Below are 25,056 nucleotides of genomic sequence, written 5' to 3' on the forward strand. Positions count from 1 at the left end.
AAGTTGGCCATAGAAAGACAGAGATTTGTGCCTATAGATGGCCTACTAGGAGATGACCCCTTGCTGAGCTGGAGAGTCAAGAATTCAGAGTTTGGGGTCGCTGAAGCAACTGGAATCTGAAGGGCAAGGCATTGTGAAGAAGAGAGAGACGTGCAGGGAAGGGGCCCTACAGTTGTAGGTTTGGGTCACCCATGGGGTCTTAGATGAGGGTTTGGCTGCACATGCACAAGGTATGACCGTGTAGGATTACCAGAGAGGCTGATAAGGAGTTAGGAATTGAACAGAATATAAGAGATAAAAATAAAGAAGCCCTGGGGATATTGGAGATCCAGACCAGTCAGAATGGAGAGATGCCATTAACACCTTGTTAATATCTCAAGCATCAGACTGAGACATCACAGAAGCTGTGCTTTAGGAGTAAGGACTACACCCTAGAGTATGGCCTATTATAGATCCGCCCTAAAAACAAACTAACTAAAGCCAAGCCCTGAAATAAATCCGAGTTTGAGGTTGAGTGCTATGAAGTTAGAGGGTCTGGGTTTTTCACAGACTTGCCATAACAAAGCATGAAATACAGTCAAGACAAATTCAAGGGGATCAGCTAGTGACTGAAGTGTATGCTAGACCAAAAATTAATGTTCTTCGTGGGTAAATAACAGACTCCATAGTTTCTAAAGCATGTCATTGACACACTTAGAGAATTGACACACAATAGAAAATAAAAAATTTCTAACTATAGGGAAAAAAAAAAACAGAAAAATGTGACCCATTGTCAAGAAAAAAGTTAGGCAATAGAAACGAATCCAGAGGTGACCTAAATATTAGCAGACAAACACTAAAATATTATATGTTCAAAGAACTAAAGGAAAATGTGGTCATAATGAGTGACAAAATAGGGAATCTCAGCAGAGAATTGGGAGTTATAAAAAAGAACAAATGGGAATTCTAAGATTGAAAATTACAATAAATAAAATAAAACATTTACTGAATGAATTTAATGGCACATTGGAAATGAAAAAAAGAAGTCAGTAAACTTGAAGACAAATCAAGAGAATCTATCCACACTAAAGAATGAAGAAAAAAATACAGTAGAAAAATAAACAGAACTTCATGGGCATATGGGAAAATATCAAATATTCTAACATACGTGAAATTGGACACTCAAAAAAAACTTTGAGGAGAAATACAAACAAAAATCATGCTTATGCACCTACTACTCAAAACCAGGAATAAAGCTTTTTTTAATTTAATTTTTTTTTTTTTTTGAGACAAGATTTTGCCCAGGCTGGAGTGCAGTGGCATGATCATAACTCACCGTGGCCTTGAACTCCTGGGCTCAAGCAATCCTCCTGCCTCAGCCTCCTGAGTAGCTGGGACTAAAGGCACATGCCACTATGCCTGGTTAATTTTATTTTTTTTTTGTAGAGACAAGGTTTTGCTGTTTTTGTAGAGACAAAGTTGCTGAGGCTGGTCTTGAGCTCCTGGCCTCAAGCAATCCTCCCACCTTGGCCTCCCAAAATGCTGGGATTACAAGCATGAGCCATCATGCCTGGCCAAGAGAAAATATTTAAACAGCTAGAAAATAAAAGCACATACAGAGGAACACTGTTATTAAAAACCACTGAATCTCATCAGAAATAGTAGAAATCTTCGAATCAGTATTTTTTGTTTTGTTTTGCTTTGCTTTTAAATTCTTTTGGAGACAGAGTCTCACTCTGTAGCCCAGGCTGGAGTGCTGCGGCAAGGCTCACTGCAGCCTCAAACTTCTGAACTCAGGCAATCCTCTTGTGTCTGCCTCCCAAGTAGCTAGGGACTACAGGTGCCTACCAACACACCTGGCTAATTTTTTTTTTTTTTTTTTTTTTTTTTTTTTTGTAGAGACAGGTTCTTACTCTTGCCCAGGCTGGTCTCAAACTGCTGGTCTCAAACTATTGGCCTCAAGTGATCCTCCTGCCTCAGCCTCCCAAAGTGCTGAGATTATAGGCCCTTTGAGATTATAGGTGAACCACTGAGCCCAGCCAGTTTGTTTCTGTTTTACATATTTTATGATTCTGTTTATATGAATTGTCCAGAAAAGGCAAATCTAGAAAGACAGAAAGTAGATTAGTTATTGCCAGGGGCAGGGATGGGAATGGAGAATGACTATCATTGGGCATGAGGTTTCTTTCTGAGGTGATGAAAATGTTCTAAAATGATATTATGGTGATGGTTACACAGTTGTGTAAATGAACTAAAAATCATGGAATTATACACCTAAAATGGGTGAATTTTATGGTATGTAAGTTGTATCCTGAATAAACCTGATTTAAAAAAAGAAAAAAGAAAGAACAACCCTGATATAACCATCAGAGGATTTCTTCATGGTGGACACTCAGTGTCTATAAAAGGCATCCTTTCTTCCAGTATGTCCTAAAGCAGTTCACTTCCCAGAGAGAATGGAAGATGGTGGATGGGCCCTCAGCAGATGCAGCCTGCAGCTGCTCAGTGAGAGCATGCATGATGACATCGTTCTCCAGTTTATAGCCCATGTCATCTAAATTCTCCTTATCAAGCATCACTGAGGCCTCTGAGCAGGAATCCCAAGCCTGTATTTCCTGAGATGCTCTGTAACTCATGTTGCAGATGTGGTCTGAGACATCAACACTACTGAGAAGCCTGCAGACTTAGGGGAAACAGAGCTGAACAATTGCTGTTTTTGTTTCTCTAGTACTTCATTTGGACCCAATTCTAGCAACAGGACTTTCTTGTCATGAAAGTAAATATCATATCCCACTCTGCCATACTCAGAGCCCCACTAGGCCTGCCTTGGGCAATGCTTCCAGAGAGAACCCTCCTGATATGGTTTGGCTGTGCCTCCACTCAAATCTCATCTTGAATTATAGATCCCTTAATTCCTATGTGTTGTGGGAGGGACCTGGTGGGAGATACTTGAATCATGGGTGCAGTTTCCTCATACTGTTCTCCTGGTAGTGAATAAGTCTCACAAGATCTGATGGTTTTACAAGGGGAAACCCCTTTCTCTTGGTTCTCACTCTTTGCCTGCCATCATCCATGTAAGATGTGCCTTTGCTACTTGTTTGCCTTCCACCATGATTGTGAGGCCTCCCCAGCCACACAGACCTGTGAGATCATTAAACCTCCTTCCTTTATAAATTACCCAGTCTTGGGTATGTCTCTATTAGCAGTGAGAGAACAGACTAATACACCTCAAATCTCATGTCACCTCTGCTATATCCTCAGAACTGGAAATCTGAAATATTTGATATTTTAAAAAGAAAATACTGTTAACAACTAAATTTTATATCCAGTGAAAACAGCCTTCAGTAATGAGAGGAAAACAAAGATATTTTCAGATCAATGAAAGCTCACAGAATTCATAGCCAGTATATCTGTACTATAAAAATTGCTAAAGGGTATTATTTATGTTAAAAGGAAACAGAAACTTGGATCTGCAAGAAGGAGTAGAGAGCAGCAGAAGTGGTAAATTAGCACATAAATATTAAAATGCATGGACTTTTTTCTCTCTGAATTTCACTTGAGAGACAACTGACTATTGTAAGGCAAGATTATTTTAAGACTATTTTAAGATAAGACTGGAGATTGGATTTATAATGTGTCAAGTTGATATGACAACAAGAGCACTAGGGATGGCTAATTGCAAATTTAATGATGGAAGACTAAATGTTTTCCCTTATAAACCAGAAATAAGGCAAGGATCTCATCTCCTACCACTTTTATTCTATTTGACTGGAGGTCCTCCCCAATGAAATAAGACAAACAAAGAAATAAATATTGGAAGGAAAAATATAAAGCTGTCTTTATTCACAGACAGCATAGTTGTTTAGATAGAAAATCCTAGGGAATTTATAAGAAAATAACAATTATTAAAAAGTGAATTTACCAATGTCATAATATAGAAGGCCAATATACAAAAACCCATTGCATCTCTATACACTAGAAGCAGAATTTAGAAAATTAAAATTAAGTAACCATTTAGCAATAGCATAAAAATATGAAATACATAGGAATGAATTTAATAAAGGATGGGCATGACCTTTATAGTAAAAACTACAGAATATTGCTGAAATTTTTAAAGATCTTTATAAATGGATATATATATAAATACACACACATATATATAGATATATATACACATCTATATGTGTATATATACATGAACATGAAATATATATATACATCTATATGTGTATCTATACACGAACATGAAATACATATACACATCTATATGTATCTGTAGATGTATATATATAGATGTGTGTATACATATATATTTCATGTTCATGTATAAGAAAACTCACATTAATAAGACGTTCATTTTCCTATATTCTTCTACAGATTCTACACATTTCCAATAAAAATCCCAGCAGCCTTCTTTTTCTTTCTTTCTTTTTTTCAAGTGACAAGGTCTTACTCTGTCACCCAGGCGGGAGTACAGTGGCGTGATCATAGCCCACTGCAGCCTCGACTTCCTGGGCTCAAGTGACCCTTCCACCTCAGCTTCACGAGTTGTTGGGATAACAGGTGTAAGCCACTGTGCCAGGCCTCAGCAGCCTTCTTTTTAAAGAAACTGACAAAACTGATTCTAAAAATGTATATGAAAGGGCAAAGGATCTAGAAAATCCACAGAATTTTGAAGCTTTCAGTTGGAGGGCCTATACTACATGATATCAAGACGTTCTCTAGGTCAGTCATGGAGGCTCACACCTGCAATCCCAGCACTTTAGGAGGCTCAGGCAGGGGGATCACTTGATCCCAAAAGTTCCAGACCAGCCTGGACAATATAGTGAGACCCCAACTCTACAAAAAATAAAAATTTTAAATTTCAGAAAGTAAGAAAAGACTTACTCTAAAGCAGCAGTAATTAAGACATCTGACATGAGATAATGACAGACATATAGATCAATTTAACCACACTGAGATCCAGAAATAGATTTACACATATAAATCAACTGATTTTCCCCAAAGACACCAATGATTTCAATAAAGAAAGAAAAGTCTCTTCAACAAATGATTTTTATATGCAAAAAACAAACTTTGATACTACCTCATATAATACACAAAAATTCATCTGATATGGACTACAAACCTAAATGTAAAAACTAAATCTATAAAACTTATTAAAAAATACGTAAGATGGCCAGACGCGGTGGCTCACGTCTGTAATCCCAGCATTTTAGGAGGCCAAGGTGGGCGGATCACGAGGTCAGGAGATCGAGACCACAGTGAAACCCCGTCTCTACTAAAAATACAAAAAAAATTAGCCAGGCACAGTGGTAGGCGCCTGTAGTCCCAGCTGCTCGGGAGGCTGAGGCAGGAGAATGGCATGAACCTGGGAGGCGGAGATTGCAGTGAGCCAAGATCGTGCCACTGCACTCCAGCCTGGGTGACAGAGCGAGACTCGTCTCAAAAAAAAAAAAAAAGTAAGATAATTTTCATGACTTTATAAAATATGGTCATGAAAGTCACAAGCCATAAGAGAAAAACCTTGATAAACTGGATTGTATCAAAATTAAAACTCTCTGTTCTTCAAAATATTGCTTTAAGAACATGAAAAGAAAAAAAATCCCAGAATAAAAGAAAATATTTGCAATACATATAGGAGACAAAGGACTTGCTTTCAGGATACATAAAGAATTCATACACCTCAATAAGAAAAAGACACGCAGCTCAAATTAAAGATGGGCTGAAAATCCCAGTACTTTGGGAGGCCAAGGTGGGCAAATCACTCGAGGCCAGGAGTTCAAGAACAGCCTGGCCAACATGGTGAAACCCTGTCTCCACTAAAAATACAAAAATTAGCTGGGCATGATGGTGGGTGCCTGTAGTCCCAGCTACTCAGAAGGCTGAGGCAAGAGAATCACTGGAACCTAGGAGGCAGAAGTTGCAGTGAGCTGAGATCGCACCACTGCACTCCAGTAACAGACCAACAGAGCAAAACTCCACCTCAAAAAAAAAAAAAAAAAGGATGAAAGACATGAACAGACATTTTGCAAAAGAAGTATATGAATGACCATGTAAGCACATGAAAAAGTGTTCCAGCTTCATTAATCATCAGGGAAATGCAAACAAAACCACTCTGAGATACCACTAGAATGGCTAAAATTTCAAAAACCAACAACACCAAATTTGTGAGGATGTGGAGCAACCAGAACTCTCATGCGTTAATGGTGAAATTGTAAAGTGGTACAACCCTTTTGGAAAAGTTAGGTGGTTTCCTATAAATCTGAACACATACTTAATCTACGATCCAGCAATTTCACTTCTGAGTGTTTACCCAAGAGAAATGAAAATATTTATCTATACCAAAATTTGTACATAATATTCATAACAGCCTTGTCCATAATAGCAAAAACTGGAAACAAGTCAAATGTTCATCAATAGGCAAATGCATGGAAAAATTATGATAAATCCATACTAACCAGTTAAAAAAAAAAAAAAAGAACAAACTAGTGATATGCAAACCAACTTGAATAAATCTCAAAAGCACGTTGAGCAGAAGAAGTCACACTCAAAAGAGTACAGACTGTATTATTCCATTAAGATAACATTCTAGAACAGCTGAAATGAATCTATACTTACAGAAATCAGGTAAGTGGTTACCTGGGATGGGATGGTTAGGATGAGACTGACTACTACAAAAGAGAAACAGGGAAGTTTCTAGGGTGCTATAAATATTTTGATTGATGTTAACAGTTACATGAGTGTATACATTTGTCAAAATTCATCAAAGTCTACTTTGAAGTGTATGCATTGTATTATATGTAAATTATGCCTCAGTACAGTAGATTTTTAAAAATTTTTTCTCATAGCTCCCCATTGAACACAGGTGTCATCATGACATTTCCTAGCTGAGAGATACTTTTTCATTTTTTCATTCAAAAAGTAGCTTTTTCCTTCCTTCCTTCCTTCCTTCCTTCCTTCCTCTCTCTCTTTCCTTCCTTCCTTCCTTCCCTCCCTCCCTGCCCCCTCCCTCCCTCCCTCCCTTCTTTCTTTCTTTCTTTCTTTCTTTCTTTCTTCTTTCTTTCTTTCTTTCTTCTCTTTCTTTCTTTCTTTCTTTCTTTCTTTCTTTCTTCTTCTTTCTTTCTTTCTTTCTTTCTTTCTTTCTCTCTCTCTCTCTCTTTCTTTCTTTTCTTTCCTTCTTTCATGGCATGGTCTTGCTCTGTCACCCAGGCTGGAGTGCAGTGGTATGATCATAGCCCATAGAGGGTGCACAGGCATGGGAGCTCAGGTGAGGCAGAGAGCTGAGCTCACCTGAGCTCCCACGCCTGTGCATCCTCTATTACACCACTCGTATGTCTACCATTGTTTGCAGATCATGAGCTGCTTGATGACTGATGCTAAGGTGACCAGCCAATCAAGTATGCCCCGAACCAAGGGATTTCCTGGGCTTCCTGAGCTAAAGGATGTTCAGTGCTAAAGCTGGGAGGCCCAGGCAAATGGGGATGATGGGTCACCTTATCTGAGACCTTGTGCTACTCATCTCTGAAACCATTCCCAGGCTTAGCCCCCTATCAAGTGGGTGATGTATGCTCAGTAAATGTTTCCTGAAAGCCTAGAATATGTGTGAGTAGGACATTTGAAATTCTCCTTTGGTTTCCCCATGCAAACTGAGGCCTAGAGTGAGAAAGCCAAGTGTAGTGGCAGATGCTGCCCCAGACACCAGGCTCACTTGCGTCCTACCTAGGGCGCCAGCCTCTCTCCCATGCCATTGGGTGTTCTGGAAGGCAGATAAACAACTGACTTCAAGTCCTATTTAAGTTTTATGGAGTAGCCAAGGTCTTCCAGGGCTCCATCTCCAGGAAGCCCCCTCCCTGCTGCCTGGCCAGCTCTTCTTCTGGTGAAGTCATCCGACCCCAAGTGGCCCACAGTTTCCTTTCTCTCCACACCTCCCAAACGCGCTGCCCAGTCCTGGCGCTGCCTGGGATTACTGCTGACCTTTCAGGGTTGTTTGCTCAGAAAGTGCCTTTATGTCAACACAAACAGCCTTCAGTTTTGCCAGGACCTGGCTCCTTTTCTCCCTGGGGTCTAGGGTAGAAAAATAATAACCAGTGGGAAGGAGAGTGAGCCACAGGGGAGTGACCCTGCATCCCTGGACCTTGGGTCTCTGTCCCTTCAGGCCTGTCCCTCAGGGCCTCCTTTGTCAGAACTCAGTTCAGTGGGGAGAGGGTACTGGGGAGGCAGCAGCTTTAAACAATGCCACAGTGTCTGGCAGGGAGCTGCGTGCTTGACCTGATTAGGCTCAGTGAGCCCGGGGGAGGGAGGGAGTGAAGGCAGGCTTGGGAAAGTGTTTCCATCCCCACCCAACAGACTTTGGTTCCTTGTGTCTCTGCCAAGACCTCTTTTTGGGGAGGAAAGGCCGAATCGCCTCACTTCTGCAGGGGCACAGTGGCCTCGCTCCTCTAGGCCTGGGTAAGCTCTTTGACCTGCCTGTCCCCCTCCCTCTTGTCTTTCCTTCCCACCAACCAGCTCCCAAACAGAGAGTGTTTTTCACACTCGCAGCTCTCCCTCCTCAGGCCCTGCCAGGCCCGAAGCTGGGTCCAGAGGCCAGCTGGCACCCACATGAAAGGCCTTCCTGTCGAGAACCGGCATGGAACCCGGAGCCTCAAGGCTGCCCACACCGCAGCCCTGGCCCAGGGTCCTGAGCACAGGGCCACGGAAACTTGGCCACAAGGCTCTGGGGAGAAAAACAGCCTGAGCCGCACAGGAGAGGAGCCTCCCATCCCCACAGCCTCGCTGGGCACATCAAGGGAGAAAGCGCCGTGCCCAGAATCCTTTGAACATGAAGCCGCAGCACCTGCACCTGGCAGAGAACCCGGGAACCAGGGAATCGTGCTGGGGGCAGCACTTGGGGTTTGTTAGTGCAGGTGGAGAAAAAACAGGAGTGTAGCAATTTCCAATCCATCAGCAGAAAAAAGTGAAAGCTGAGAAGTCAGGGTGAGGCTGGAGGGGACAGGAGGGGATGGCTGGGTGGGTCCAGAATCGAGGTCTGATTTGCAAAATGGTGGCAAAAGGCAACAGGCTGGGGCTCCCTTGAGAGAAAAACCTGATCTCCCAACCTGCAATGGGTGTGGTTATCGAATGCACAGCCAGGCCTGTTCCCAGGATGCAGGTGCAGTCTGGGGAAGCTGAGACCAGGGTTGGGGGTGATCTGTTCAAGGTCACACAGCACATTCAGGATGGGCTTGAACTACAAACCCAGGACTCCTGACCTGGAAAGAATTTCCTAGTAGGTTCTTGAGGGTTCATTCTTGGACAGAAATCTGGGAGAAACTACAGCAAAATGGTAACAATGTGATCGTGGGTAACTTAAAGTTTGTGATTTTGTGTGTGGTTTTTGTTTTTTGCCTACCTGTGCTTTCTACTTTTTCTTTTCTTTTTTTTTTACAGTGAGAAAAAAATACCTGTGGAAAAAAACATATTATAAAGGAAAATAAGAGTTTTGATGAAATGATACACTACACATAAGGTGTTAAGCAGGATGACGGGCTGGCATTTAATAACGGATAAATAAAGGTTAAAAGTAACTAGCTTAAGGGGAGAGAGGGCAAGGAAGAGGAAGCAGAAGGAAGGAAGAAAGGGGAAAGAGGAACATCCAAAGTGAAGAAGTCAAAGCTAAAGGAAAAGAATGAAAGAGGAAAAGGAGAAAGAATATTAACAAGAAGAGTGAATATTCTTAGCCAGGTGCAGTAGTTCTCATCTGTAATCCTGGTGCTTTGGGATGCAGAGGCAGGAGGATCACTTGAGCCCAGGAGTTTGAGACCAGTGTGGGCAACACAGCAAGACCTTGTCTCTACAAAAAATGAAAAAATTAACCAGGCTTAGTGGCATGCATCTGTAGTCTCAGCTACTCAGGAGGCTTAGGAGGAAGGATTGCTTGAGCCCAGGAGGTTGAGGCTGCAATGAGCTATGATTATGCCACTGCTCTCCAGCCTGGGTGACAGAGCAATACCCCACCTCAAAATGGTATAATAATAATTTTAAAGAATAAATTTAATTTTTTAAAAAAGTGAATATTTTCATGGATTCCTGGATTTCAGTGCTGCCTCGCAAAGACAAAATAAGTATCAAAGTATCAGTCATCAAATTAGTACACCCTTCACCTTCCTTCAGGTCCATGTGAAAGACCCTGGGTTGGGCTGGACTAGAGGGAAGCTTCCTGAACTAGCTGTGGTTCCAGCTGTGAAGATAGTTAGATGGTTACTAACAGCATTCACAAAGCGTCTGCAATGGGGGTTGTTTCATATGTCTAGTTTCTAGGATTCCATCACACACACACACAAACCCACACCCGGAAGACACTGGGCACCTCGTTTCGGAAGCGTCGTGGCTCCTGTTTGGAAATGAGTGTTCTACGCGTCCTCTCTGGAGGGAGGCTGAGCTGGAGATGGGAGGGCGTCTTTGCTGCCAGCGCCCTGCAGGGTAATCCAACCATCCTTGGTGACATCATGTTTTCTGAGTGGATGTTTGCTTCAGAAGCTGCAAAATAAACTCAACTTTCAGCCCCAACTTCTCCCCAGGAGGGCAGCATCCTGTGAATTTGGCCAAAACGGAACTCACACCGCAGCTCATTAAGGGAGCGATCAGCGAGGGCACCAAAATGCTGCCTCCCTCACACTTTCCACCCTGCATCCCCCATCAAAACCCTCACAGCCTATGTCTCTCTGGGTTTCAGAGGTAGAGAAAATGCATGTTCCAATGGGGTATTGAGGAAGGGAGAGGAGAAAGAGGGGCAGGTCGAAGGAGCCTGGTAGAGAAAGCGGGTGACCCCACCTGACTCCCTCCAGGGCTGGGGTCTCTTATGACAGGCACTGGGCTGATGGAAAGCAGCTGTAAGACCTTGGCAGACTCAAGTGGGGCCAGCTGGAGATAAAAACCACCCCTGAGCGTCCTAGGAATTTAATGCCCACTGAGCCAGGGAAGCCAATGTCAGCATTCTCTGAGCCAGAGGCCAGGGATGAGAAAAGCAAATGCAGCTCGAAAGATGAGGTGCTTCATCACCCGACAGGGGCTCCTTGACTGTGAAGCCAGAGGTAACTTAGTTCAGATCCCGGCTGGGTGATCTTGAGTAAATTACTTGGCCCTTCCAAACCTCACCTTTTGCACCTGACGTGGGGCTCCAGTCATTTCTTTATGTATTCATTTGTTCAATAAGTATTTACTTAGTGCCTACCATGTGCCATGCACCGTGCATACAACAGTAATCAAACTATTGTTCCTATTGTCCCTGCTCCAAAGGAAATTGTAGCTCAGCGAGAACAAGTAAAAAGTTTCTTCTAAAACAGAATGAGAATTGCTACCCTAGCGATATACACCAGGCAGGATGGGAGCATAAACCAGTCTTGAGACCAAAAAATCTTTCTGTAAGAAGGAACATCTAAGTTGAGACTTGCAAGATAAGTAGGAGTTCTTGAAAAAAGAAAGAAAAAGCAATGTGTGCACAGAGCTGGTGGTGAGAGAGAGCATGGCTTCATGGAGAACAGAACTAGTTCAGCATGGCTGGAGATGGACATGTTTGGTGAAAAGGGGCTCAGGGAGGGTGAGGCTGAAGAGGGAAGTAGAAGTCTGACTGTGGAGGCCTTGTATACCATCCTTGAGTTTACTTGTTTGTTTGGTTTTGGTTTTGTTTTTGTTTTGAGACAGTCTTGCTCTGTTGCCCAAGCTGGAGTGCAGTGGCATGATCTTGGCTCATTCACTGCAAACTCCGCCTCCTGGGTTCAACAATTCTCCTGCCGCAGCCTCCTGAGTAGCTGGGATTACAGGCATGCACCACCATGCCCGGCTAATTTTGTATTTTTGGTAGAGACAGGTTTTTGCCATGTTGGCCAGACTGGTTTTGAACTCCTGACCTCAAATGATCTGCCTGCCTCGGCCTCCCAAAGTGCTGGGATTACAGGCATGAGCCACTGTGCCCAGCCTCATGCTTGGGTTTAGATTTCATCCTGAGTCTACACTTGAATGAAGGTTTCTAGTAGGGGAATGAGATAATCAGATTTCTGTGGTTAGAGGGTGCAGAACCGATCAGAGGAGAGAAGGACACAAGATGGGGAAGAGACTGTTAGAGGGAAGCTGTTGGAAGGATCCAGGCAAGAGGCAGCAGGGGTCTGAGCTGTGGAGGTGAAGAGAAGGCAGAGAAGATGAAAGCAGGTAAATGTGTGATGTGTTGGAGAGGGAGAATGGATGAAACTTGGGGACTGAGTGGATGTTGCAGTGGAAGAAGAGGAGGCTTGGAGGTGGGAGGAGTAGGGACTATTTTTGGACTGAGGAGGAGGAATATTCTAGTTAGGAGTGATACCTATAAGAAAAGAATCAATCACCCCCACAGAGCTCTGAAGTAGCTCAGAACGTGAAGGCACCAGGTAGGGAGGAGGGCAAGGTGAGATATAGGAGGAAAATGAGGGCATAGGATGGAAAGCCACCTATCTTCAGAATGCTAGCAGTCAAATACCTACTCCTTAGGCAAGAGATGGGGTTATTCTTAGGAGAAAAAGAACAGAAGAGGTCATGAACTTGGGGCTGCAAGCACCAAATAGTGAGGGTGAGATTTAGGGCTGAAAAGAAGGTATCAATTGAAAGTCTAACCATGGGGTAGTCAGTTCTCCAGCCCCTTCCTCTTGTCCTACCTGCTGATGGGTATCTTTCCCTCAGGTTGGAAAATATGATTCTTTAGAGAAACTGAAGAGTCTACAAGGTTTTATTCTACAAGGAATAAAACCTCCAGATACTAATTGTTTTGAGTGGGGTTGAAGTCCCCCAAAGGAATGGCAAAATCTCTTCCTTGTCACCCCAAAGTGATAAGCTACACGGACCTTCCAATCAACTTTTGTAGTTTCTCGTTCTTAAGTATGAACAGACAACCAGTCTGATATGCTCAGAGAAATATGAGACCATAAAACAAGAACTAGCTGCTATGAAAAAAGGAAAAATCATTTAATAAGAGAGAGATTTTGAAAGTTAATAAGTTTAAAAAAATTCAATAGAAAGGCCAGAATATGTTCTTGAGGACATCTCCCAAAAAGTAGAAGAAAACAAATGAGGACCAACAGAGAAAAGATAAGAACATTAGGGAATAAAACAAGAAGTTCAATAACTTATTAGCAGAAATTCCAGAAAGAGAGAGAAAATGGAAAGAAATTATCAAATAAATAAGAAAAAATTCCAGAACTAAAAAGTGCATGTCACTGAATTAAAAGAACCTGCCAAGAGCCTGCCACAAAAAATTTTAAAAGGCCTAAAATGTAGGAGTTTGATCTTACAATTTGAGAACATCAAGCATAAAGAACTGAAAAACTTCCAAAAAAAATAAGAAGAATGGCACTGAATGTCTCCAGAGCAAATGCATCTTAAAATGATGGGAGAAAAGTATCTTCAATCTGCATTTCTGTACCCAGTTAATCTATCAGCCAAATGTCAGAGCAGGAGAAACGTTTGCCGGACATGCAAAGATTCAGAAAATTTACTTCCCATCCACACTGTCTTGGGAAACTATAAGAGATTAGGCCAGCAAAGCAAAAGCATAAGCCCAGATGGAAAAAGTCATATATTCCAGGAAATGGGGTTGCAACTCAGAGGCACAGTAAAGAGAAGTCTCAGAGGACACTTTGCAGCAGACCTAAGGAATAACCAGTCCAAACTAGAGAATAATAGAGGGCTCTGAAAGGGAGATCTTTAGGAAAAACATAGGTTGATAACATAAATGATATGATAGGTTATACAATGGGCCTTTGAAAAGAAGTATAGAACATCATGCAGGTGAAAATATGGGCAATTACTAACTCAAGGAAAAACAAAAAGCTACAAAGGAAAGATAATGTAATCATAGCAGACTACTTGACTCTGCCACAATGTTTAAAAAGTCTTAATGATGTAAACCCTGATTGCTAACTTAAAATAAAAAGCAGTGATTCAACTATATTGAGAGGATGGGGTGGGGGAGATAATAACGGCTACACAATCTCATAACTCTATCATAACAAGAAATTTGTCTAAATATGTCTATAAATGTCCAAAATGACATATCAAGAAAAATAATAAGCATAATATTTTAATATTGTAGAGATAACTACCAAAAGAAAGGATGAAAATAATTGTCTTGGCCGGGCGCGGTGACTCAAGCCTGTAATCCCAGCACTTTGGGAGGCCGAGACGGGCAGATCACAAGGTCAGGAGATCGAGACCATCCTGGCTAACATGGTGAAACCCCGTCTCTACCAAAAAAATACAAAAAAAACTAGCCGGGCGAGGTGGCGGGCGCCTGTAGTCCCAGCTACTCGGGAGGCTGAGGCAGGAGAATGGCGTGAACCCGGGGGGCGGAGCTTGCAGTGAGCTGAGATCCGACCACTGCACTCCAGTTGGGGCGACAGAGCAAGACTCCGTCTCAAAAAAAAAAAAAAAATAATAATAATAATAATTGTCTTGGTGATGGGTTGGGGGACAGTTTTGTAATATGGAGTGATACAAGACAGATAATAACTTTAAAAAATTTCAATTTTTATTTTACATTCAGGGGGTACACGTGGAGGTTTGTTACATGGGTATATTGTGTGATGCTGAGGTTTGGGGGATAATAACTTGTTCATTACAGATTTTAAAAACCACATATGCATGTTTCTTTTATACAACTTTTTTAGTTAAAAAATTAAATGTAAATAAAATAGCAAAAAAGAAATGTGAGTTTCTATTCCCACTTTCCCTCCCTTAGAGTGTGCAGAAATCTCCAGCAGAGTAGCTTTTTTTAGTTTCAAAGTCAAGAAAATGGAGAAAGGCAAGTTGCTGAAACACATCTACAGTCTATGACTGTCTTCTGGGTAGGAAGCACAGAGATGAAGTTGGTAAAGTACCCGACACAGAATATGTCCTCAAGAAATGTTGACTTTCCTTTTCTCTCCACCTGAAGAAGCACTTCTCATATTTATTTATTTAATTAAATGAACATAGTCTTCAGAGAAAGGCGAGGAATCAGGCAGGAGCATTCTCCAGAAGCCCAAGTTAAAAGAAGATTTAGTGACCATCTTGTCGGGTGCAGGTTTCTAACCTGTGAGTGATCATCAGAATTACCTGAGGGATTTTTACAAGAAAAGATTTCTGGGTCTTACCCAAGTTCTAGGGTAACTTGGGCCCAGGGAGGAGAAGTCGATGACCAGGCCAGGAAGAGGCAGGACCAGAATGAAGGCCCTGGCCTTCTGCCCACAGCGCTGTAGCCTCCACACACTCACCTGGGTTTCCATACCACCCTGGTTTTCTCTTTAACAGATACCATTGGGTTCTGGGGGCTCCAACCATGCACATCTTTGGATAGTAGTGTTGAGACTCAGCACTGAGGCGGGGGAGGGGTTTGGGGGCTGTTTGTGTGCAAGTTCCAATGGAAGCCAGCTCAGATTCAACTGCTCACCCTCAAATTCCCTAAATCTGGAGGGGCAGTGGTGCTCCTTTGTCCTGTGTACTCAGAGACACGGGATGCTGGCCGGGGCTGGAGCCAGAAAATCCAGCTGTGTCATTTGCCAGGCCCCACCCAGTGCTGATGCCTGGTTCCAGCCAACTGTGATTCACCTACTTCATCACTTGGCCAGATGCCACCCACTATGCCCACTTCCTTTCCCTCCCTCCAGATCACCCTCCCTGCAGGTGGTTGAAGGAGTGGCCCAGGCAGTTCTGCCTTAGGACCCAGGTGTCAGGATCCCCAGGCCAGCAGATTCAGTGGTATTTGATTACAGAAAATCAAAGAGAGACGCTGACGCCTGTAATCTCAGTACTTCGGGAGACCGAGGCGGGCGGATCATGAGGTCAGGAGATCAAGACCATCCTGGCCAACATGGTGAAATCCCATCTCTACTAAAAATTCAAAAAAATTAGTAGGGTGTGACAGTGCACGCCTGTAGTCCCAGCTACACAGGAGGTTGAGGCAGAAGAATTGCTTGAATCCGGGAGGCAGAGGCTGCAGTTAGCTGAAATGGCACCACTGCACTGCAGCCCGGGCAGCAGAGAAAGACTCCATCTCAAAAAAAAAAAAAAAAAAAGAGAGAGACTTCTCTTATGCTTGAAGAATTCCCCCATGCTCCATTTCCCAATGTATTTATAGTGTGGGACCAAGAAAAATCCTCTTCAGGAGAAGGAATTGAAAATAAAAACAATATTGTCTTACATTCGCGTATTATTTTATACATACAGGCTCTTTTGCATACATTACTTCAGATATGTGACCCTCACAACCACTCCTTAGGTTTGTTATTGAAAAAATTTAAAGCATAAGGAAAGTAAAGATCAATGAACCATTAAATACCGATTAAGTACCCGGATCAAAGAAAACCATCCACTCCTGGCTGCATGTCTTTCAACTGCGTCATTGCCACTCCACTTTCCAAAACAAATGGATCGTTTTGCAGCAAATCCATAATACCATCAAATATCCAGTGAGTGTTCAAATTTCCCAAATCTACATATCACCTTTATGTGATGTGTCTCAAGTCTCTTTAAAAAATCTATAGGTTTCCACTCCCTCTTTTTTCTTTTTCCTTGTAAAGATTATTTGTTGAAGAAACCAGGCCATTTTTCCTACAGAGTTTCTCCCATTCTGAGTTGTGCGGATGGTATTTCTAAAACATGTTCTACTGTTCCAGATCTTTCTTGTAAACTGAGAGTTAGATCTATAGATGTGAGATATGATTTTGAGCAAGAATCCCTCATAGGTGATTTTTTTTTTTTTTTTTTTGAGAGGGAGTTTCCCTCTTGTTGCCCAGGCTGGAGTGCGGTGGCACAACCTTGGCTCACTGCAACCTCTGCCTCCCGGGTTCAAGTGATTCTCCTGCCTCAGCCTCCCAAGTAGCTGGGATTACAGGCATGCGCCACCACGCCCAACTAATTTTGTATTTTTAGTAGAGATGGGGTTTCTCCATGTTGGTCAGGCTGGTCTTGAATTCCTGACCTCAGGTGATCTGCCCGCCCCAGTCTCCCCAGGTGCTGGGATTACAGGCTTGAGCCACTGCACCCGGCCCTGCGCTCTCTTTTTATGATGTTAGTAGACATTGATGATCATTGTCTAGTGATCCATTAGCTCATAAGGGGTTTGCAAAATGGTGATTCTGCTATTGCATGTTCACTTACTAGCTGGAAGTCTTCCAGAGAGAAGCATTTCAATCCATTGCACTTATTTTTCTTATTGTACTCAAATAGTCCCATCTTTGGCCTCCTCAAGTTGGTTCCTGAATTCCTCTGAACCAACCTCAGTAGTCTTCTATAGTTCCCTGGCTTTCAGGAATGATAAAATCTTGGCTTATCTTGTATATCTTCTGTCTTACATCTGGAATCCAAAATTCTTTAAAGAACCTTAATTCCTTTTGGTGGAAAATGGTATTTAGAATTTATAATCTAGGTATAGGAAGTACTCATTGCTACTGGTTGGTCATTGTTTCTAAACCTCTTTGATGGACAGAGCTAGGAAATATATATTTTTGTATTTATTAATGTATTTAAAATAGCAATGAAAACATATCGTAATTTAAATTATTATATATATTTAAAATAGACTTTTTTTTAGAGCAGTTTTAAATTCACAGCAAAATTTAGAGGAAAGTACAGAGTTACCATATACTCCCTGCCCCCACATATGCACAGCTTTCCCTGTTATTAACCTCCCTCACCACAGTGGTGTGTTTGTTATAATTGATAAACCAATACTGACACGCATTATTACCCAAAGTCCATAGTTAACAGTAGGGTTCACTCCTGGTGTTTTACAGTCTATAAGTTTGGGCAAACGTATAATGATGGGTATCCACCATTATAGTATTATACAGAGTAGTTTCATTTTCCTAAAAATCCTGTGTTCCACCTCTTCAGCCCTCCCTCCATCCTAACCCCTGGCAACCAGTGATCTTTTAACTGTCTTCATAGTTTTGCCTTTTTCAGAATGTCACATAGTTGGAATCATACAGTATTTATGCTTTTCAAGCTGGCTTCTTTCTGTTAGTAATATGCATTTAAGATTCTTCCATGTCTTTTCATGGCTTGATACCTCTTCCTTTTTAGCACTGAATGGTATTCCATTGTCTGGATGTACCACAGTTTATTTATCCATTCATCTCTGAAGAACATCTTGGTGGCTTCCAAGTTTTAGCACTGATGAATAAAGCTGCTATAAACATCCATGTGCAGGCTTCTGTGTAGACTTAAGTTTTCAGCTCCCTTGGGTAAATACCAAGGAGCATGACTGTTAGGACTTACGGTAAAAATATCAAAATATACATTTTAAAATGCTATTTTTTTTTTTTTTAGTTTTGGAAAAAAAATCTCAAACTCATGAAAAAGTTCCAAGTAAAGTACAAAGTACTGTTTCCCTTAACCATTTGAGTGTCAGTTGTTAATACAATGTCCTATGATTCCCAAATATTTTAATTGTATTTCACCAAACAAGGATATTTTCCTTCAAGCACAATACAACCATCAAAATCAGGAAATTAGCATTGATACTTTTACTAACTTCTAGTAATCATACTCCATTTAGGTTTTGTTGTGATCTCAATAACAGCTTTTATAGCAAAAGATCCAATTCAGAATCCTGGGTTGTATTTTACCATCTTGTTTCCTTTATTAAAGTTTACATCCTTGACATTGTTGAAGATCACAGGGCAGCCACTTTGTAGAATGTCCCACAGTTTGTGTTTGATATTTTCTTATTATGAGATTCAAGTTGTACCTCTAGGGCAAGAATGTCACAGAAGTGATGTATTCTCATTGCATCTTATTAGGTGACACACAAGTTCATTCGTTAGATTACAAATGATTAAGGTGGTGACCGCCAGGTGTTTCCTTTGTAGAGTAACTCTTTCCTCTTGTAAACAATAAGCATTTTATGGAGAGTTACTTTGAAACTGTGTAAATACTCTATTCTTTGTCAAACTTTCAAGCTGTTCATTTACAGATTTTCATCGGTATGTACTCATGGTTCCCTATTTTATCAAATGAATTATAATCCATTGGGATCCTTATTTGCTTTGATGCTCATATTATCTCAGATGTGGTCATCAGAGGCCCCTTCAGACCAGGTTCTGTGTCTCTCTGAGTTGTCCCCATTATTCCTGGACACTTCCTTACTTTCTGTTGCTACAAAAAGATATTCCAGGCTCATCTTGTACTTTGCCTGCCCCAGCTGTGGAATCAGCCATTTCTCCAAGGAAACCAGTTCCTTTTTGTGAAGAATGCGATTTAGAAACCAAGATCAGGATGTGATAGAGTTTGGATATTTGTCTCCACCCAAATCTTGCGTTGAATTTTAAGCCCCAATGCTGGAGGTAGGGCATGGTGGGAGGTGTTGGGATCATGGGGGCAGCTCCGCCATGGCTTGGTGCTGTCTTTGCCACCGCGAGCTCTTGTGAGATCAGTCATTTAAAAGTGTGTGACACTTCCCCTCTTCACTCTCTCTTGCTCTGCTTTTACCATGTGATGTGCCTGCTTCCCCTTTGCCTTCTGCCATGATTAGAAGCTTTCTGAGGCCTCCTCCCCAGAAGGAGATGCCAGTGCCATGCTTCCTGTACAACCTGCAGGACCATGAGCCAATTAAACCTCTTTTCTTTAGAAATTACCCAGTCTCGGGTATTTCTTTTTTCTTTTCTTTTCTTTTCTTTTTTTTTTTTTTTGAGATGGAGTCTTGCTCTGTCTCCTAGGCTGGAGTGCAGTGGCGTGATCTTGGTTCACTGCAGCCTCCGCATCCTGGGTTCAAGCAATTCTCTGCCTCCACCTCCTGAGTAGCTGGGATTACAGGCACCCACCACCACACCCAGCTAATTTTTGTATTTTTAGTAGAGATGGGGTTTCACCATCTTGGCCAGCCTGGTCTTGAACTCCTGACCTCGTGATCCACCCCTCCCTTGGCCTCCCAAAGTGCTGGGATTACAGGCGTGAGCCACCACGCCAGGCCTCAGGTATTTCCTTATAGCCACACAAGAATGGCCTAACAGCATGCTAGCTGGGCTTACGGCTTTATAAAGTGTCTTGGGGCTGGGTGCGGTGGCTCAAGTCTGTAATCCCAGCACTTTGGGAGGCCGAGACGGGCGGATCACAAGGTCAGGAGATCGAGACCATCCTGGCTAATACGGTGATACGGTGAAACCCCGTCTCTACTAAAGAATACAAAAAGCTAGCCAGGCGACGAGGCGGGCGCCTGTAGTCCCAGCTACTTGGGAGGCTGAGGCAGGAGAATGGTGTGAACCTGGGAGGCGGAGCTTGCAGTGAGCTGAGATCTGGCCACCGCACTCCAGCCTGGGCGACAGAGCAAGACTCCGTCTCAAAAAAAATAAAAAAATAAAAAAATAAAAAATAAAGTGTCTTGGTTCTCAGGCTTTCTCAAAGGACACAGCTAGGGGAGATAAAAACATACACACACACACCCATCTATATTTATATTTATTTCAATTTCCATATCTATATATATTTATAAGAAACCATGAGTTCATTTCCAGTCCAACACCACAGGACCCATTCTGTTTTCTGCCTTTCTGTATTTGTAATACTTTTCTCCAATGCTTGGAGCCAAGAAAAATCCTCTTCAGGAGAAGGAATTGAAAATAAAAACAGTATTACTTGACATTTACATATCATTTTACACATACAGGCTCTTTTGTATACGTTACCTCAGATATTTGGCCCTCACAACCACTCTTTAGGTTTCTTTTTCTTTCTTTCTTTCTTTGAGACAGGATCTTGCTCTGTTGCCCAGGCTGGAGTGCAGTAGCATGATCATGACTCACTGCAGTCTCAAACTCCTGGGCTCAAGCGATCCTCACACCTGAGCCTCCTGAGTAGCTGGGACTATAGACACGTGCCACCATGGCTGGCTAATTTTTTTTTTTAATTTTTTGTACAGATGAGATCTCTCTATGTTGTTCAGGCTGATGTCAAACTCCTGGGCTCAAACTATCCTCCCATCTTGGCCTCCCAGAGTGTTGGGATTACAGGCATGAGCCACCCTGCCCAGCCCAGGTTTCTTATTGAAGGCTCTAAGTCCAAAAGCCTACAATGCCCACTTCATTAACTTCACCTTTAAATTACTCTGGCTGCCGGGCGCGGTGGCTCACGCCTGTAATCCCAGCACTTTGGGAGGCCGAGGCGGGCGGATCACAAGGTCAGGAGATCGAGACCACGGTGAAACCCCGTCTCTACTAAAAATACAAAAAATTATCCGGGCGTGGTGGCGGGTGCCTGTAGTTCCAGCTACTCAGGAGGCTGAGGCAGGAGAATGGCGTGAACCCGGGAGGCGGAGCTTGCAGTGAGCCGAGATCGCACCACTGCACTCCAGCCTGGGCCACAGAGCGAGACTCTGTCTCAAAAAAAAAAAAAAAAAAAAAAAGTTAAATTACTCTGGCTTTTATTCTCCTTAATATATTTACTCATTGGACCAACTCCCACTCAATCTCCCATAGCTGCTGCCACTTCCCGTCCTATGAGGTTCCCACTACTCACCCTACCAGGGTTCTGATACCCTGCACTGGGCTGCCACCACCAATGCTCCACGTGGACATCCTCCCTGACCCAACCATGCTCCAGCACTCAGCAGCAGCTACTTCTCCACACAGGCACTCTCCTTACCCTGCTGAGGCTCTGACACCTGTGCTGGGAAGCCCACCCTTCCCACCTCGCACCCAGATAGATAGATAGATAGATAGATAGATAGATAGATACAGACAAATAGTCAGAAATAGATAGATAGATGATAGATAGATAGATAGATAGATAGATACAGACAGATAGAGATAGATAGATGATAGATACAGACAGACAGCGATAGATAGATAGATAGATAGATACAGACAGACAGAAATAGATAGATGATAGATAGATACAGACAGAGATAGATAGATACAGATAGATAGATAGATAGATAGATAGATAGATAGATAGACAGATAGATAGAGACACACAGAGACAGATAGACATAGACAGACACAGACAGACTGACAGATAAATGATTGATAGATACAGGCAGAAAGATAGGTAGACAGACACAGACAGACAAACACAGACAGACAGATAATAGACAGACCCTGACAGAGATGAAAGAAAGAAAGGAAGAAAGAAAGAAAGAAAGAAAGAAAGAAAGAAAGAAAGAAAGGAAGGAAGAAAAGAAAGACAGACACATAGAAAAATAGAAATGCAAAGGGGTATATGAGTATACCTCTACTGAGAGGGCCTGAGAGCAGCAACACTGCAGTAGAAATGAACATGCCTGGCCCTGACATCTTGGTCATTTGACATCACTCTCAGGCTGGGTGCAGTGGCTCATGCCTGTAATCCCAAAACTTTAAGAGGCTGAGGCAGGAGGATCACTTGGGACCAGGAGTTCAAGACCAGCCTGAGTAACAGAGTAAGACCCAGTCTCTACAAGAAAAAAAATATGTTTTTAATTAGCTGGGTGTGGTGGTGCATGCCTGTAGTCCTAGTTACTCAGGAGGCTGAGACAGGAGGATCGCTTGAGCCCAGGAAGTCGAGGCTGCAGTGAGCTGTGATTTGGCTGCTGTACTCCAGCCTGGGTGACAGAGCAAGATCTCTCTATATAAAGATCTCTTTATATATATATATATAAAGAATAAGGAATCCATGAAGAAATGACTGGTCCCAGAGCTGGGCAGGAGAAGTACAAGATGAGCCTGGAACTTTTTCTTTTACACCAGAAAGTAAGGAAATGCTCCAAGAATGATGGGAACATGTCAAAAGGACATAAAAGTTAGCTTCAAGGGCCTCCTGCTACTCAAATGTGGAACAATTTGAGCATCACAAATTCATTGGATGAAATCGGAAATCTACTCTTATCTAAGTAAAGAAACAAGCAAATACATGGAAAAAGTTATTTCTGATAATGAAATGCTAACTAATAAATGAAGACGGAATGGCAAAGTTAGAAAGTCATCACTTTATAGTCATCATAGCATTAATTAATTCAGGCAGAAAAATCAATGGATGCTAAAACTGGTAGGTGAAAGTGGGATAAGAAATAGGATAATAACATAGTCTTAAAGTATCACCATGCCAAATACCACTTCAGTACAAAATGGGATACAGAGATGTACAGTGGAGAAATCTGGCGGACATCTTCTTAATTGATTAAAACAAACACCACCAGGAATTGAACAAATCCACATCATGTGAAATCTCGTAGGGCATGGTAAGAAGAACACAGCATCACCTTTGTGATTTCCCTGCCAAAGAAATGTATAATCTGGTTCTAATTGCTAGAAAATAGTGCATGAATCTAAATTGCAGGATCTTCTACAAAGACTGGGATATAATCCAAAAAAAAAAAAAAGCCAAGGGCCTGAAATTCAAGGACTCCCCAAGGACCTGCTCCAGAGTGAAAGAGACTAGAGAAATGGGACAGCCGGGTGTGACATGGAACCTGGCTGGGATTGGGTCCTTTGCTATAATCTCATTTGGACAAATGCTGAAACAGAAATGCAGTCTCTAGGTGAAGTTCTTTGCAAATTTTCTGGAAGATGAAAATTGCTCCACAATAAAATTTCATAGCTAGATATAGACACAGATGCAGATGCAGGTATAGCTATAGATGTTGATGCTGATATCAATAAACATCAGAATGACACCAACAAACAACATAATACAAGTGGTAACCTACAGCAGCAGAGTGGGAGAATGGAAGGAGTCAGGCGTGGGGCCCAGACTTCTCAATGTATGTCTTATCATGTAATTTTTATTTTGAACTATGTGATTGTATTAACTGTTCAAAAAATAGGCCAGTCTCGGTGGCCCCTGCCTGTAATCCCAGCACTTTGGGAAGCCGAGGCGAGCAGATTACTTGAGGTCAGGGGTTCAAGACCAACCTGGCCAACATGGTGAAACCCTGTCTCTACTAAAAACACAAAAATTAGTCAGGTGTGGTGACACGTGCCTGTAGTCCCAGCGACTCAGGAGGCTGAGGCAGGAGAATCGCTTGAACCCAGGAGGCAGAGGTTACAGTAAGCCAAGATTGCACCACTGCACTCTGGCCTGGGAGACAGAGCGAGACTCCATCTCAAAAAAGAGAAGAAGAAAAAGAAAGAAACTAATTTTAAGAAGTATAAAACATGGTTCTTACCATGCTCCTCCTCTTCCTAACGTCTTAGCATGGCATTAAGTCAGTCAGTCTGTCTGTCTGTCTGAAACCTTCCTTGCTGTTCTCATTCCCAACGACATCCTCTCAGTCCTACCTCCCCAGACTCCCAGGTGGTATAATTACCCCCAAATATTTAGAGACGCTTACTGTTTCTCCACGGTGTGCTGAGCAGCCTGCACATGCGTGGCCTTATCTCATTTCATGCTTTTCCACCCTATGGCCTCTGTTCTCTCCCAGACTCTGCCCAGAATGCTTCTCCACAACCTGGTGAGTTCTGAGCAATCCTTCAAATCCAGACCAGAAGCTACCTTCTCTGTGGAAAACTCCCTGGCCCAGGTCAGCGAATTGCCCCCTCCTCTGTGTTCGCAAAGCACCCTGTCATCTGGTCACTGGACTACTGTGGATGTATCTGCCCCCAGCAACCTGAGGATGTCTTTGGGGAAAGTTATTAACTGGGTGCTTAGGCAAGGCCTGAAATGGTCAGGTGTCTCATGAACGTTTGCCTAATTTATTTGGATTAACAAAAACATTCCCAAAACATTAGGCCAGCAGTGAAGACCCCTCCTGGGCAAAGAATGCATTTCAAACGAATTTGAGAGTCCTGTGACTCTCAAAACTTCACAGACTCCCAGTGTTCAGAAAGGTGAAGACCTCATACTCCAGCTCCATGGTTTTCAGAATGCAAGCTGGACCAATGGAAAAACTGCAGGCTCTTTGGGGATGGGGAAGTATTTATTGGGAAAACTATTTAAAAACAGTGGAATAATTCACTTGGGCCACAAAAGATGCAATATCAGATATGGAGATGTAGCTTTACCAGCTGAAGACACAACAGGGATGAACGCTTTATGTATTTCCATTAGGACTAATCAGAATTTCAAAATACCCAGATGACTGCATAAAAGCAAAATTTGCATGCTTTTATCTTCCCTCCCCTTCTT

The 25,056-nt window shown here is 42.4% G+C and overlaps 1 long non-coding RNA gene across 1 annotated transcript; it reads right to left on the reverse strand.

The window, feature by feature from the left end:
* Positions 1 to 9,780: 9,780 nt before the first annotated feature.
* On the reverse strand, positions 9,781 to 10,572 carry LOC117092159. The gene is made up of 3 exons (XR_004440651.1): positions 10,328 to 10,572; positions 10,115 to 10,198; positions 9,781 to 9,811 (listed from the first exon to the last, which is right to left on the reverse strand). It is a non-coding gene; the product is annotated as an uncharacterized LOC117092159 (long non-coding RNA).
* Positions 10,573 to 25,056: the final 14,484 nt, after the last annotated feature.

The sequence above is a fragment of the Trachypithecus francoisi genome, unplaced genomic scaffold (genome assembly GCF_009764315.1).
Source record: "Trachypithecus francoisi isolate TF-2019V2 unplaced genomic scaffold, Tfra_2.0 Contig01440, whole genome shotgun sequence".
Taxonomy (NCBI): domain Eukaryota; kingdom Metazoa; phylum Chordata; class Mammalia; order Primates; family Cercopithecidae; genus Trachypithecus; species Trachypithecus francoisi.